The 16,884-nt window shown below is 40.7% G+C and overlaps 1 protein-coding gene across 4 annotated transcripts in view; it reads right to left on the bottom strand.

The window, feature by feature from the left end:
* LOC127415452 (vinexin-like) overlaps positions 1–16,163 on the bottom strand; it is a 73,610-nt gene extending 57,447 nt beyond the window's left edge. Inside the window, exon 1 of one of the 4 annotated variants that reach the window (XM_051654200.1) lies at positions 16,120–16,163. The gene's annotated coding sequence lies outside the window, so the exon portion shown is untranslated. Of the gene's footprint in view, positions 1–1,836; positions 2,223–16,119 lie in introns of those variants that run through there. The other 3 variants (XM_051654201.1, XM_051654198.1, XM_051654202.1) reach the window with 3 other exon arrangements.
* Positions 16,164–16,884: the final 721 nt, after the last annotated feature.

Here is a 16,884-nt window from a genome sequence, read left to right as displayed (position 1 = left end):
AGTTTGTACATCTGAAATCTTTCTGATGGACCTGACAGGTTCAGAAGTTAGAATGGAAACCCTTTGGTCTGTCATAAACTCTCAGACACATTGACTCCCTTAATGCTTTTGTCACTGGAACACACACTTATGGACTTGCCACTGATGTCCATTCTCATTTGTCTAACAACAGTGAGGAACACCCTACAGAAATGCAGGGCATATTCAATGAGATTAAGCTCTCAGTCCTTGACTAATGCAAGGAAACGAGGAGCATACTGTGGAAACATGCATTTACTCCTGCTCTGGGAATATGTGGGGCTGAGGAAAAGCAGATTGCCCTCTAGTCACAAAAACGGATTTTAAAGGGATTGTTCACCCAAACATTACAATTCTCTCATTATTTTCTCACCCTCATGCCATTCCAGATGTGATGTTCTTTCTTCTGCTGAAATGAAGATTTTTAGAGGAATATTTCAGCTCGGTTGGTCCATACAAAGCAAGTGAATGGTGACCAGACCTTTGAAGCTCCGAAAATCACAGAAAGGTACATAAAATTAATCCATACGACTCATTTTCAGAATGTAAGAGTGAAAGTGGAGATTTATAAAAAAAAAAAAAATGTATTTATTTATTTATTATATATTGATCTGTTTCACACTCACACTTATTATTTTGCTTCAGAAGACATGGATTAAACTACTGGAGTCTTATGGATTACTTCTATTTTGGAGCTTCCAAGGTCCAGTCACCATTCACTTGCATTGTATGGACCTACAGAGCTGAGATATTCTTTGTTTGTGTTCTGCAGAAGAAAGAAAGTCATACACATCTGGGATGGCATGAGGGTGCGTAAATGATGAGAGAACTTTCATTTTTGTGTGAACTATCCCTTTAAGATTTTGGTTAGGGTTCAATTTTTTGCACAATATTTGCTCAGATATAGTTACTGATTTATTAGACAAATTAACAATCATTTTTAATAGATTTTTTTATGATTTAAAAAAGAAAATGTGTATCCAAAATAACATCAAATCATAATATGCTGTCACCTCAGACTACAATTGGATTTTTAATTTTTCTTTTTTTTTTTTTTTTTACAATTTTATGATGGCATATCTTTTGTAACACCGATATCTGATAGCTACGGTCCACTATGTGCATCTGCAGAGGCATTCGACTCAAAACTAGACAGGAAACTATGACATATATCAAAAATCAGAAAACAGATTGTTTTTTTTTTTTTAATATAGGAATTACGGTGCATTTTGGCAATCAAATTTTAAGTATCTGGGGCATTTTTGACACATTCAGTCCTGATTAATTTCTGCCCCTGCCTGAGACTGAATTAATGTACAGAATATTTCATTTGTCTTTGTCCTGTGAATCTTGTATATGAAGAAAAAAATTATAAAAATCTATATCTGTGTCACTGATGTCAAATTAAAATAGTAGATAAATCATTTAAAAAAAATAAAAAATAAAAAAAATAACAAGCTATGACAATTCTGTAATATTCTGTACATCACAAAACACTTGAAACCAAATTATTAATAACACATAAAGATAAATATTCCAGCAAAAGCAGTATACCATAAAATACATTTTTGGTTTCTCCTTCCATCCATGCCTTAAAAAACTGACAAATTCCACCAAAGACTCTAAATCCTTTAAAGAGAGCTAAAAATTAACTTCAGAGGTTGTGCGGTGGGGCTACCACTTTAAAAACAACCCCATCAAAGCCTGAGGCAAAAAGAATAAATAAATTCAGGTCTACAAGACCATTTTACAGCATGTTATGGTGTTAGTAAACTCATGCTAACAGGCTGATGACTTTTAGATAGAAAATTAACTCACCGGGTTGCGTGGTTGTCAAAGTACTGTATGTGACAGGACTGCCATGCACTGATTTCTCAGGACGACACAAACAATTCCCAAACCACCGGTTGTTCTGCTTTGTAGAAAATAGCCCTTCAAGTCCGACCTGCTAGTTTCCTTTTGTAATTCTCTCTTCCTCACGTTCTCTTTCTCTCTCACACACTTGCTTTTGCTGTCTACTTAACCTCTGTTAAGTCTGTCTCACATACTGACACACACATGCTCTCTCTCTCTCTTTCTCTCTCCACTAGTAGAGGACTTCCTGGTGACAAGGGTTGCTGTGGTAACGTGTAGACCATGTACAGAGGCCAGGCTCACTTTTGGCTGACTTCACTAAAGAGAGTTTGAATAGGCAGTCAGCCTTTTGTGGCTATAAGGTGATATTTCTCAGCATGGGGTTAAAGACCGGAGAATAAAAAAGGAAAAAACATTGCTGCCTCCTAACACTCCTCCTTTCTATCTCTTCTTTTTCTCCCCACCCCACAGTTTTTCTCTATGGTGAGCCATTATAAGCCATTAGTTGTGTGTGCCTGGCCATACATGGCCAACCAGAGAAGAGAAAACATTCCTTTAAGTGACTCTTGGTGAAAAATTCTTTACAAAAACAGGGAATCAACAAATAAAGTGTGACAGAACTTGTGAACTGTGGAACATGCCTTATTTACAGATATTTCAACAAAGACATGACTTTTTAATAATAAAAAAAAAAAATACAATAAAAAATAAAACTGCTTCAAACAGACTAAGACCAGACCCTGCTTCTAACTTTATCAATCTATAAATGACAACACAGGCATGTTACGTTCTGTCCTCTTCTAAGAAACTGTGCTAAAGGATAATGAGGGTGACTGTAGTTTATCACTGTACAGGTACAAAGTTCCTTGAGAAATGATGAGGTCATACTCTGTGAGACACAGAAAAAGAGATTACTCTTCAATAATTCATAATTGTGTGGGCTAGGCTTAGGCACAGTCAGCCAGAATTAATAATAAGAGGATAAAACATGAATCCATGGACTTCTTTTAATCAAAATTTTATTTTAATACATGCATGTACAGTATAAATGAAATAAATGTATAAGTGTATCTTAATTCTTTTAACTGATAACCATTTTTTAAAGTTTTCACAATTTTTATTCACCTTTTTGCCTTCTACCTTTTGTCCTAGTCAAGTCAAGATTTATTTCTAGAGCACATTTGAAAGCAACAGAGTTGCACCAAAGTGCTGTACAGTAAAATATAAAACATATCAAAGAAAAAAAAAACAGTAGCAAATACGCAAGTGACAACATTAATAAACAGCATGCGGCATACAAAATATGCAGCACAATAAACAGAATACAGTCTGTGTAACTAAAACACAAAACACTTAAGCTAAGAATTATCAAAAGATAGAGAATACAGATAAGATTTAAGAACAGATTTAAAACTAGCTAGTAAAGGAGCAGACCTCATGTGAAAGGGCAGGCTGTTCCAAAGTTTGGGAGCTGCAGCAGAGAAGGCCCAACCACCCTTAGTTTTACAGCAACAACGAGGGACAGATAAGAGAGAAGTTGATTACATGATCTAAGTACTCTTTGGGGGAGAGTAAGGATTCAAAAGGTCACTGATGTACTTCGGTGCGACACCAGATAAAGCCTTGTACACACAGACAGCAATTTTTTTTTAATCAATTCTATAATTAACAGGAAGCCAATGTAAAGTTACTAAAACGGGAGAAATATGATCCCTCTTTTTTGTACCAGTAAGAAGTCTAGTTACCACATTTTGAACAATTTGAAAACGAGAAATAGCAGTTTGAGGCAGTTGTTCCAAGTTGTTTGTGACTTCTAGAATTACAGTAATCCAAACGTGATGTTATAAGAGCATGGATTACAGTCTCCAGATCTTTTGGAGAAAGAAACTGTTTTAATGTAGCGACAGATTTTAGATGAACGAAACTTCCCTTTACCACTGCATTAATTTGTTTATCAAAAATTAATGACGAATCAAAAATAACCCCAAGATTTCTCACTTGTGACTGAACGAGAAAAAAGATGGAGGCCTGGGGGGCCTAAAATCAAAATCTAACTTTTACTTTCATTTAATTGCAAACAATTATTTGCCATCCAACATTTAATATCCTCAAAACAGTCACAAAGCACTTCAAAAGGACAACCATTGTCAGTTTTGACCGGTAGATAAAATTGTGTGTCATCAGTGTAGCAATGGTAAGAAATCTTGTATTTCTGAAAAATAGCACCCAGGGGGAGCATGTATAGCGAAAAGGGAAGAGGGCCCAAAATGGACCCCTGAGGCACACCGCACGATAAGGGAGCTGACGAAGAAGAATACTTCCCAATGCTCACCGAGAAAGTTCTGTCTTTGAGGTAGGAGGCCTACCACTGCAGGGCGACACCCCGAATGCCCACCGCACTATACAAATGATGTAACAGAATGTTATAATCAATTGTATCGAATGCAGCGCTGAGATCCAACAAGACAAGCACAACTTGTGATCCAGTATCGAGTGCTTGTAACAGGTCATTACTGACCTTCAGCAGTGTAGTTTCAGTACTGTGCAAAGATCTAAAACCAGACTGCAATGTATCTAAAATATTAAATGCGCTAAGATAAGAATTCAACTGAAAATACACAACTCCAAGAGCTTTGAGATAAAAGGCTGTTTGGAAATAGGTCTAAAATTACTAAGGCCAGATGGGTCAAGATGAGGTTTCTTAAGCAGATGGTGAATAACAGTATGTTTAAAACTGGCAGGTACAACTCCATTTACTAGAGAGCTGTTAATAATAGCTGTTACAGCTGGGCTCACGGTTTCAAACACTTCTGTAACAAGACAAGCTGGAATAACGTCTGTCTCACAGCTGAAACATTTAGCCTTAGAAACAAGATCAACTAGCTGGGCAGAGGTGACTGGTTGAAAACAAGTTAACAAACCAGTTGGTGAACATATCATAAGGGGATCAAATTTTGATGGCTTAATAGAAGCCTTGATCTCCAAGATTTTATTATTAAAAAATTGTAGAAAGTTCTCACAGGTTTCCCGAGAAGGAACAGGACAAGGAACTGATAGGGGATTTAGCACCGAGTCAATTGCCTTAAACAATACTCTAGGCCTGTTTGCATTTTCACCTTTTGTCCTAGTTCTGGACAATTTTTTTTTTTTTTTAATGTACAAATATTCTTTGTAGTCTCTTAATAATTCAAGGGACATAAATGCTTCATGCATAATATTTATAAAACTAGAAAGGTTAATTTTCTGAAGAAAAATTTGAATGGTTCTTGCATTGGCAAAATTTGCTGCCACATTGTCCCACCATGGTTCTCAGTCAAAAGAGCTCACATCCATGTCTCTATGGTGTTCTGGTGTTGCAATACATAAGGGTCCCCTTGAGGCCCTCAGTTGCAAATAAAACCCAATGCTTTGCGGTCCTCCTCGGACTCCAGACTTTGGTGACGTAAGTGAGTGGAGATCAATGGGGCGCTAGTCAGTGTGAAGTCGGTGTGAAGCTTGCACCAATGCAAGTTCTGCCAAAGGGCGCATAAATGGCGAAAAGGAGACGCCCGTGAACACCCTTCTGAGAGCTAAAATGTCAACTGGGACATCCTACGGTCTCGTCTACATCAAGTGTGCCATTTGGGACAGGGCCCAAGTACACTGCCCCGAGTCAAAAGAGACCATCCTCATGTCTCTACTATATTCTGCTGCTGAGATATGCCTAGGTAATGTTGCTATAAGGTAGCTAGGGTGCTCTGGGATGGTTGCTAGGGGGTGGCTATGAAGCTACTAGGTTGTTACTGAGTGAATGCTTGCGAAGGTGAGTCAAATGAGTCCAACCCCAAGTCTCTATGACATTTAGATCCAGAGATATGATCTCTGTGGTCATTTTGCAATGTTAAAGGGATAGTTCACCCAAAAATGAAACTTCTCTCATCATTTACTCATCCTCATGCCATCCTAGATGTGAATGATTTTCTTTCTTCAGCAGACCACAAATGAAGATTTTTAGAAGAATATTTCAGCTCTGTAGTTCCATATAATGCAAGTGAATGGGTGCCAAAATTTTGAAGCTCTAAAAATCACATAAAGACAGCATATAAGTAATCCATAAGACTCCAGTTTTCCAGTTAAATCTATGTCTTTAGAAGCAATTTGATAGTTGTGGGTGAGAAACAGATCAATATTTTATTCAAATTTTTACTATAAATTCTCCTCCCTGCTCAGTCAATCTCCACTTTAACTTTCACATTCTTCTTCTTGTGTTTTTGGTGATTCACATTCTTCATGCATACTCGACCTACTGGACAGGGAGAAGAATGTCTACATTCTTCTCCCTGTCCAGTAGGGGGCAAACACATGAAGAATGTGAATGAATTGCTAGAAGAAATTTACTTAAAAATGTGGACTGTTTCTCACCCACACCTATCATATCACCTCTGAAGATATTGATTTAACCACTGGAGTCTTATGGATTACTTTAATGCTGCCTTTACGTGCTTTTTGGAGCGTCAAAATGTTGGCACCCATTTACTTGCATTGTATGGAACTACAGAGCTTAAATTTTCTTCTTAAATTTGTTTTTTTGTGTTCAGCATAAGAAAGAAAGTCATACACATCTGGGATCGCATGAAGGTGAGTAAATGAGAGAATTTTCATTTTTGGGTGAACTATTCCTTCAAGTCTATGTAATTTTTGCTATGTAATGGTTTTTCGCCTGCCCATTTTGCTTATAAGACAGATCTCGCTGTGAATCCGGCTACAGTAGGTCAAAAGATATGAAATCGGTCGGTGCTTACAGAATTACAAACCACTGCCCCCCCGTGGCCGAAGATTAAAGTGTTTTTGAATGTATGGGCATGTGTGAGCTCCAGTTTCCGGGTAAAATGTCCACAGAAAAGTGCCAAAATCAAGTGGTAAATGATATGATACAGTGAAGAGCAATGTAAATCGTAAACTTAACTGTCAATGGAGTAAAAATGTATTCTTAGAGGAAAATGGAACCTCCGAATCACACTCACCATTATGTGAATGCAATTACTTCCTGGTTTCAACACAGGACGAGAAAGGTAAACACATTTGAACCGATACAAAGTTGTCTGATGCGGGATGGCACTTGTCAGTAGCTGGCATAATGGGGTCGATGTCAGTGTACATGAACATTTGGTAGCAACATGTTGACTTCCCGTGTGATAATGTTGCATAAGTCATAGCATATCTCCCCTCATTAAGTCAGTCAATTTCACAAATTCATGGGTGTACGACAAACTGTGCAGGACAAGTTACCTGCCAGAGTTTTGGCAGAAGAAGAAGAATTGGTATTTTATTTTATGTCAATGCGGCAGGGCGAAGGGTGGGGCTGGGTCGTGATTCCGCACACCCGGCTCCTAATAAGGCTGATTAAGCCCGAGAGGGATAAGGACGACCGGATACGGCAGTGTGACAGTCAACTATCCCCAAATGAACTTTAAACTCATCTCCATCCAATTCAAATGCCTGGTTGCAAGGAAACACTTTTCATGATTGTTGGCATTTGTTCTTACATGTTCCATCTTTTTTAATTTCATTATGTTGCAATGTCAGCATTCTTCAATTGCAGTAAGTCCAACAAAGAAAGCCTGACATCTTCGCAATGAGCCTTAAAATGGAATCTGTTCAAATGTTAATCTTTGCTTCCAGTGGATGTATATTATTATAGAGACAATAAAAAATGGAGACTTTCATAAACGCTCTCTAGTACTGCATTCAAGGCACCAACAACCACTCAGAACATCTTTGCAAACAGATAGCAACAGCATAGCAATCACCCTAGTTTCAAGCCAGAGACTTTTTGCGTGAACCAGCTCCACTCACATTTTCTTTGGAATATGTTATTGCTGGCACTTTGCTCTACCAGTTGAGCCACAGGGAATATTGGGTTTAGGTGTCTTGCTCAATGGCGCAACAGTGGTGAATCATGGATCACCCCCTGTGTTGTTCAAACTAACAACTGTTTACTAGCCTGCATCTTTAACCATTAGGCTAGCAACAAAATGATAATAAAACTCTTACAGGTGCTATTGTTGTGTTCCAAGCCTGGAAATTGCCAGATTTTCCATAAGCATGGGAACCCTTTCTTTTTATTTAGTCAGTACAAGGTTCAGTTCTTTTCTAATCATAATAGAAAATAGATAAAACCAAATAGAAGGCAGGATAGCATTTAAAAGGTAGGCTATTTTTCATTAAGTGTCGAAGTGTTGAACTCTTCTACATATACATGTGTGGCATTTTCCAGAAGTCTGTCTAGGCCTCACTAGATCTTGGGGAGCCAGCTAGTTCTTAATAATTCAGTGGTTTGGCTCGGTAGTGCAAACCAGCCCTAAACGGTATAGTCTTACAGTATGTGTGGGTTTGTGCACAGTAAGGGGTAGAATAGCTGTTTTTGCCAAACACCAACCAGACTATTGCAAAAGAGAGGGCGGGGGAGGAAAATACATTCACAACTGACAGTTTAAACAGAAGACATGGTGAGAGGAGAACAGACGAAAGAAGACAAGAAAACCGATCTAGAGGACTAGACAGAAAGTAGACGTTAAGGTTTGCAATTTCTGCGCGACTAGCGTCAACAAGCAGAATTGTTAAAATAATGACCCATTTTCAAACAGGTTTCCCAAACACTCTCCCTGTCTGCCATTAGTCAAAGAATAAAAACAGACAGTCCCCATCCCAAACTCACGCCATTAGTTGAATTAATGTTGCAGTTTTGAGTTGGTCGGATGCTCAGACAAACAGAGGAATGTTCGGAAATTGCCACAGATCCACAGTGTTACACTTTTCAGGCAAATCAATCTACAAATGGCTTACTTATAGATGTCTCTGCATATTAAGCTGGCATAGGAGAAAGTATTTTAACATCAAAGAATTACACACATCACTTTTGAGTGTATTAGACTGAGAAATAAGGGGAAGAGAGAGTGATGAATCTGTGTGAATAAAGGAAAGGAGAAAGGGCCGAATAAATGAGAGGCAGGAACAGTTCTGTTATTAGTGGCATTTGTTCAGCCCTGATCTCCTGCTGCGAACAGATATTTGCGTCTGCCAGTTTGATGATTACTGAACTGAGAGAAAACTCATAAACCATGACAAACATTATACCATTCTCTCTCCCTCCCTCTCTTCACTCTCTTTCTTTCTCTTTTCAGGGTTCCCATATCATTTGATCAATGAATTTCCATGCCTTTCCCAGTTGTTTGTGACTTCTAGATGAGGATTTTTAAAACTAATTTAAAAGATAATAAGATAGAGATTGATGGGACAGATTTCCATGTGTCAAATCAAATCAAATCAAATCAAATCAAATCACTTTTATTGTCACACAACCATATACACAAGTGCAATAGTGTGTGAAATTCTTTGGTGCAGTTCCGAGCAACATAGTAGTCGTGACAGTGATGAGACAATTTACAATAAACATCAGATTTACAACACATTTTAAAATCTAATATACACATAATTACACACAACACAATATACAAATAATAACATACAATGTACAGTATACAAAACACACAATATAGAATACACATTATACAATAAAAAAGTATATATAGTATATATAGAATGTTTACAGTAGGTTTACTGTATTGACATTCAGGCTGTCAGTTGATTGTAAGTTGTTAAGAGAGAATATAATATAATAATAATATAATTTATGACAGTCCGGTGTGAGATATAAGAGTAATAAAGTGCAGTGCTGATGTATTTGATCGTGGGAGATCAAGAGTTCAAAAGTCTGATTGCTTGGGGGAAGAAGCTGTCATAAAGTCGGCTGGTGCGGGTCCTGATGCTGCGATACCGCCTGCCTGATGGTAGCAGTGAGAACAGCCCATGGCTCGGGTGGCTGGAGTCTCTGATGATCCTCCGAGCTTTTTTCACACACCGCCTGGTATATATGTCCTGGAGGGAGGGAAGCTCACCTCCGATGATGTATCTGGCAGTTCGCACCACCCTTTGCAGGGCTTTGCAGTTGTGGGCTGTGCTATTGCCGTACCAGGCGGAGATGCAGCCAGTCAAGATGCTCTCTACGTTGCAGGTGTAGAACCGTGTGAGGATGTGGCGGTTCATTCCAAACTTCCTCAGCCGTCTCAGGAAGAAGAGGCGCTGATGAGCCTTCTTCACAACGGCTTCGGTGTGGTTGGACCATGTTAGTTCCTCAGTGATGTGGACACCCAGGAACTTGAAGCTGCTGACTCTCTCCACTGGTGCTCCATTGATGGTGATGGGACTGTGTTCTCTATCTCTTCTCCTGAAGTCCACCACAAGCTCCTTTGTCTTACTGACGCTGAGGGAGGGGTGGTGCTCTTGACACCAGTGTGTCAAAGTGTGCACCTCCTCTCTGTAGGCTGTTTCATCATTGTCAGTGATCAGACCTACCGCCGTCGTATCATCAGCACACTTAATGATGGCATTGGAGCTGTGTGTTGCCACACAGTCATGTGTGTACAGGGAATACAGGAGTGGGCTGAGAACACAGCCCTGTGGGGCTCCAGTGTTGAGGGTCAGTGATGAGGAGATGTTGCTGCCTATTCTAACCACCTGGCGTCAGCTTGACAGGATGTCCAGGATCCAGCTGCACAGCGAACTGTTTAAGCCCAGAGCCCGGAGTTTCTCATCTAGCTTGGAGGGCACTATGGTGTTGAATGCTGAGCTGTAGTCTACAAACAGCATTCTCACATAAGTGTTCTTTTTTTCCAGGTGGGAGAGAGCAGTGTGTATTGTAGATGCAATGGCATCATCAGTGGAGCGGTTGCTGCGGTAAGCAAACTGCAATGGGTCAAGTGAGGAAGGCAGCACAGAGCAGATGTAATCTCTGATTAGTCTCTCAAAGCATTTGCTTATGACGGGGGTAAGAGAAACAGGATGCCAGTCATTTAAGCAAGTTATTTTGGATTGCTTTGGAACAGGCACAATGGTGGACGTTTTATAGCATGTGGGGACTACAGACAAAGAGAGGGAAAGGTTGAAAATGTCTGTAAAAACACCAGACAGTTGGTTCGCGCACGCTCTGATGACACGGCACAGAATGCCGTCTGGACCCGTGGCTTTGTGGATATTCACCCGTCGGAAGGATCGGGTCACATCCGCTACAGAGACGGAGAGTGAACTAACCTCTGTAGCTTCGGCCGCGAGAGCTCTCTCCGCGAGGATGGTGTTATTTTCCTCAAAACGAGCATAAAAATTATTTAGCTCATCCGGGAGAGAGGCAGCGGTGTTCACAGCGGATTTTTTATTCCCTTTAAAGTCCGTGATGATGTTAATTCCCTGCCACATGCTTCTAGAGTTGGTGGTGTTAAACTGTCCTTCAATCTTGTTCCTGTACTGACGTTTTGCTGATCTGATAACTGGCTTGTTTATGCTCCTCCGCGTTCCCAGAATTAAAAGCGGAGGTCTGCGCATCAAGTGCCGCGCAAACATCGCTATTAATCCAAGGTTTCTGGTTCGGATAGATCCGTATTGTTCTGGTCAGAACGACGTCCTCTACGCACTTTCTGATGAAACACGTTACGCTATCAGCGTAAAGCTCGATGTCATCATCAGAGGCGGACCGGAACATCTCCCAGTCTGCGTGATCAAAACAGTCTTGTAGCATAGAGTCTGATTGGTCCGACCAGCACTGGATCGTTCTGAGAGTGGGTGCTTCCTGTTTCAGATTCTGCCTGTAAGCGGGCAGAAGCAGAATGGAAGAGTGGTCCGATTTGCCAAATGGTGGGCGGGGTAGGGATTTGTAGCCGTCCTGGAAGGGAGAGTAGCAATGGTCCAAAACCTGGTCCCCTCGTGTGTTAAAACTAATATGTTGGTGGTATTTTGGTGCGACTGATTTGAAACTGGCTTTATTAAAGTCCCCTGTCACAATGAATGCAGCCTCAGGGTGTGCAGTTTCCTGCTTGCTTATAATCCCGTACAGTTCCTTGAATGCCCGGTCTGTGGCGGCTTGTGGCGTGTTGTACACAGCTGTGATAATGACCGCTGTGAATTCCCTCGGTAGCCAGAATGGTCGACACAGAAGCATGAGAAATTCCAGATCAGGAGAGCAGACAGACTTGATAGAATATACGTTCCTCTGATCACACCAGGATTTGTTGATCATAAAACATACACCACCACTTCTGCTTTTACCTGAGAGGTCTTTCGCTCTGTCCGCTCGGTGCACGGAGAACCCCACGGGTTCAATGGCTGAATCTGGAATCTCAGCAGATATCCAAGTTTCTGTTAGGCAGATAATGCAGCAGTCCCTCGTCTCTTGCTGGAAAGAGATCCACGCTTTCAGCTCGCAGAGCTTGTTATCCAGAGACTGAACATTTGCCAGTAGAATACTGGGTAGCGGGGGTCGAATTGCGTGGCGTCTTACTCTGATGAGAACGCCGGCTCTGTTTCCCCTTTTCCTCCTGAGTTTCCGTGGCCGGGCAGCCCAGACAAAGGGCTCCACTGGCGTGTTTGTAAACAGCGGGTCGGCATTGAGGAATTTGAAGTCCGGTTTACGGTGTGTAATTGCTGAACCAATGTCCAAAAGTGTTTGTCTGTCATAGACAGACACTTTATTGCTTAGTGTAGCAATAAAAAAAGAAGCCAAAATTGCAAAAATGTACCAAGATATATTACACATACTGAACATATTACACATGATCTTTGTTACTCAAGGGAGTGCTGCTGTTTCAGTGATTGACTTTATTTATATTTAGGGCCCAAGCACTGAAAGTGCAGATAAAAACAATGGGCATGTATGGGGGCTCTGTAGCACCCCAGTTTTCAGCTACAGTCACCAAAATTGGTAAATATATAGATCTCATCAAGCCGGACAACTTTCACGCTGACAGTCACGTTATAGGTACCAAATGTGGGCGACATCATGCCAAGACATTGACGATGCTAAATTGCGATACATTTTTAAAAAAGGAAACAGGAAGTGTATTATATCTTCTGCGTGCATTATAACTTCTGCGTGCATCGTGTGATTTACATCAAAATTGAGCCATATGTTTGGCCTTGCGGGCTGATCACATTGATGTGGCTATTATGGGTCACGGTCATAGATCCACCAACTGGCAGCAGGAAGTAAGGCACTTTTAACAGACTTTGAAATAGCCCTCTTGTGTTTACATGAATTGCTTCAAAATTCTTTAGAATAATGTCAAGACACTGCTGATGTAAAATTGTAAAGGAATATTTGAAATCTTAAATACTGTTGCCATGGCAACGTATTAATTGTTATTATTCCTTTCTCCTATATTTTTGTGTTTTTGAGGTACTTGGCATGCTTAAAATTTCATGAAATTTTGAACACACATCAGAGTCGTTTGCCATTAGGTCTGGGCAAAAGTTCACGCATGGGCGTGTAGGGGGGGGGCTCTGTAGCGCCCCCTTTAAAATGGGTGTGTAAGATGGCCTCTGTAGCACCCCCATTTTCACCTACAGTCACCAAAATTGGTACATATGTAGTTCTCATCAAGCAGGACAACTTTCATAATTATAGTCATTAGGTCCGCCCAACAGGAAGTCGGCCATTTAGGATTTTTTTGAATAATGCAGTCTCTAAATTTTAAATACTCCTTCTAGGTGATTCATTAGACTGTCACCACATTTAGACAACATTATGCAGAGACATTGAAGATGCTAAATTGCGAACAGATTTTGATCTGGTGCAGCATTAAAATAATGGTGAAAAATGGGAAACAGGAAGAGTCACATATCTTCTGTGTGCAATGTGTGATTTAGATCAAAATTGAGATGTATGTTTAGTCTTGGGGGCTAATCACATGGATTTGACTATTTTGGGTCATGGTCATAGTACCACCACCTAGCATCGGAAAGTTTGGCACTTACAACAGACTTTAAAATAGTCGTCTTATATTTACTCAAATTGCTTCAAAATTGTTTAGAATAATATCAAATGCATGTGTCCACCTTGCATTGTTTTCCGAAAGCCACTGGGTGGAAATGGACCAGTGGCGCTTGGGCCCACCATCGCTGCTTGCTGTTTGATGATGAAGCACCGTGGAAGTAAACTATAGCAAGTGTATCACATGAACAGTATCATATGGCTATTGCCATATTGGTGTACTACTGAAATTATTAGTACACCTTTACTTATATTAAGTATTTAAGCATTTCTATTAGACTTAATAAGTTCCTGAGAAAATACATATGTGTAGCTTATGCATAGCTTCTATGTAAATCAAGTCCTGTAAGTTGCAAGTTGGAGCCACCGTGGATCAGACTTGTTGGTCCAACACATCCCATAGATGCTCAATCGGATTTAGACCCGGGGAATTTGGAGGCCAGGGCAACGCATTGAACCCTTCATCATGTTCCTCAAACCATTCTCAAACAATGTGTGCAGTGTGGCAGGGCGCATTATCCAGCTGAAAGAGGCCACTGCCAACAAGGAATACCATTGCCATGAAGTGGTGTACCTTGTCTGCAACAATGTTTAGGTTGGTGGCACATGTCAAAATGACATCCCCATGAATGGCCGGACCCAGGGTTTCCCATCAGAACATTGACCAGAGCATCACACTTCCTCCACCGGCTTGTTGTCTTCCCACAGTGCATCCTGATGCCATCACTTCCCCAGTTACACAGCGCACACGTACATGGCATCCACGTGATGTAAAAGAAAACAGGACTCATCGAACCAGGTGACATTTTCCACTGCTCCAAGGTCCAGTTTTGACGCTCGCATGCCCATTGTAGGCGCTTTGGACGATGGACGGGGTCATCATGGGCACTATGCAGCCCAGTGCGATGCACTGTGTTGTGACACATTCATCCTGTAACCATCATTAAAATTTTCTGTGACTTGTACCACAGAAGACCTTCTGTCGGTTTGGACCAGATGGGATAGCCTTTGTTGCCCTCGCGCATGGATGGGCCTTGGGCGCCCAACACCCTGTCGTTGGTTTGTGGTTTGTCCCTCCTTGGACCACTGCTGACCGGGAGCACCCCACAAGCCTTGCCGTTTCAGAGATGCTCTGACCCAGTCGCCTGGTCATAACAATTTGGCCCTTGTCAAAGTCACTCAGGTTTTTACTCCTGCCCATTTCTCCTGCATTCAACATGTTGACTACGAGAACTGATTGTTCGCTTACCATCTAATCTACCCAGACCTTGACATGTGGCCATGTTAGGAGATGATCAACGTTATTCGCTTCACCTGTGAGTGGTCATAATGCTTTGACTCATCAGTGTAAATGGTAGATTACCATTTTGTTTTGTTTAACAAATGCAAATCCATCTCCTGAAATATAAATGCTAAGACTGAGAAGATTTGTCTCTGTAATGTAATTATAGAATCAGTAAAATTACAGACAACATGTTGCACCAGTAGTCATAAAATGTAACCAAAGACTCATAGGATACTCTATGTGACAGCTAACCACTGCTGAAATAACAGCATGACTCAAGTGTAGCATAAGAGGAAACACAGTTCACCACAGTGGTAAATATTTACCCTTAACAAAAATAACCAGACAAGGCTGCTATAAATGTGTATATACTCATAAAAAAATTATTGAAAAGTGATGTAGAGTTGTCCAAAACCACAACATTTGAATGTTATAGAACGTAGCAGAAGTTAGATGCAAAATTGTGACCTGTATTAAAGACAATTCTAAGAACAAGAATCACCTAAACCTACAACCTAATCAATTATTTGAGAATGGTCATCTACCAATGAAGTTCTACAGAACTGTAGTCCTGACCAATCAGATGCAAGCAGCCCCAGAGCTATCCAATAAAACAAATGCTTGTTAACGAAACACCAACAGCAATACATAATGCTCCTCTACACAGCTCATGTGACTGATGTTTCAATCAAGATCAAGCTTAACAGCTACTCACAATGCAAAGTTTCAAGCAGGAGAACATACCTCTGGCTGCACAGATATGGCTCGGGTCTCATCTTCAATGTAAGTCTACAGGATTTTATCGCCAGTTTCATCACCCGCAATGTGGAAATCGTAAGACAGATTTCTTAGAGAAGTAATAGCACACCCCTCCTCAACAAGCGATATGATTTAAGGTATCATTCATGTATATAACACAAATAGTGCGGGATTATTTACGTGTTCAAATGTAATAGCTATTTAGGATTAGGGGTTTGTTCAAATCCCTATCCCCAAGTACGTGCAATAGCAACAGTTATGTTTGCCTTAGCAAGCACCACTTACAGGGGGGAAAAAAACATTTTGAGTTGTAGACATAGTAGAGAAGTGAGAGTCTGTTACTTACTGTGAGGAGATGTTTCCCTGGAATGAGAAAGGTAGAAAGAAACAGAGAGAGAATTACAGCCACTTCAGTGTTTTTTTTTTTTTTTTTTTTTTTTTTGCAAAGGGGGCGTTTGTACTTTTCTGTGATTCTGTGACTCAGCCTTTGTGCGCGTGTGTGTGTGTGTGTGTGTGTGTGTGTGTGTGTGTGTGTGTGTGCTGTGTGTGTGTGTGTGTGTGTGTGTGTGTGTGTGTTTGTGTGTGTGTGTGTGTGTGTGTGTGTGTGTGTGTGTTCCTCTGCTTGCATGTAATACACTGTTCTGGGCACGCCAGAATCATACATGAAACTCTGAGTGTCTAACGAGTCCAAAGTTCTGTAATAGTTTCCATCCCATACTCAAACAGACACACACACTCACACACACATATGCACAGCTGGAAATAATAGAAACCCCAATGCAGGCTGAGGAGAAACACACCCTTGTGTTTTAAAATCAAAAGAACAAATGAGTGCATTTCCCATCCCACACACACAGACGGCTTGTTTGATCTGAAAATACATCAGTTCATTGTTCACTTGAGGACACTTAACTCTATTTCTCTCACTCCGACAACAATGTGCACCGTTATCCCATTTGTTAATTGCTATTCTACCTAACAAACAACTGAACACAGCTTGCAACCTCAGGGTCTCCTACAGTCTAATCATATTGTCAGTGTCTGATCTAAGATCAGCTAACTGTAATCCTTCAATTCAAGAGTTTTCTGGGCATGAGCCCTCTTGTGGGAA

The sequence above is a fragment of the Myxocyprinus asiaticus genome, chromosome 24, assembly GCF_019703515.2.
Source record: "Myxocyprinus asiaticus isolate MX2 ecotype Aquarium Trade chromosome 24, UBuf_Myxa_2, whole genome shotgun sequence".
Classification (NCBI taxonomy): Eukaryota; Metazoa; Chordata; class Actinopteri; order Cypriniformes; family Catostomidae; genus Myxocyprinus; species Myxocyprinus asiaticus.
The sequence above is the reverse complement of the archived record's forward strand: the minus strand, read 5'-3'. Positions and strand labels throughout refer to the sequence as shown.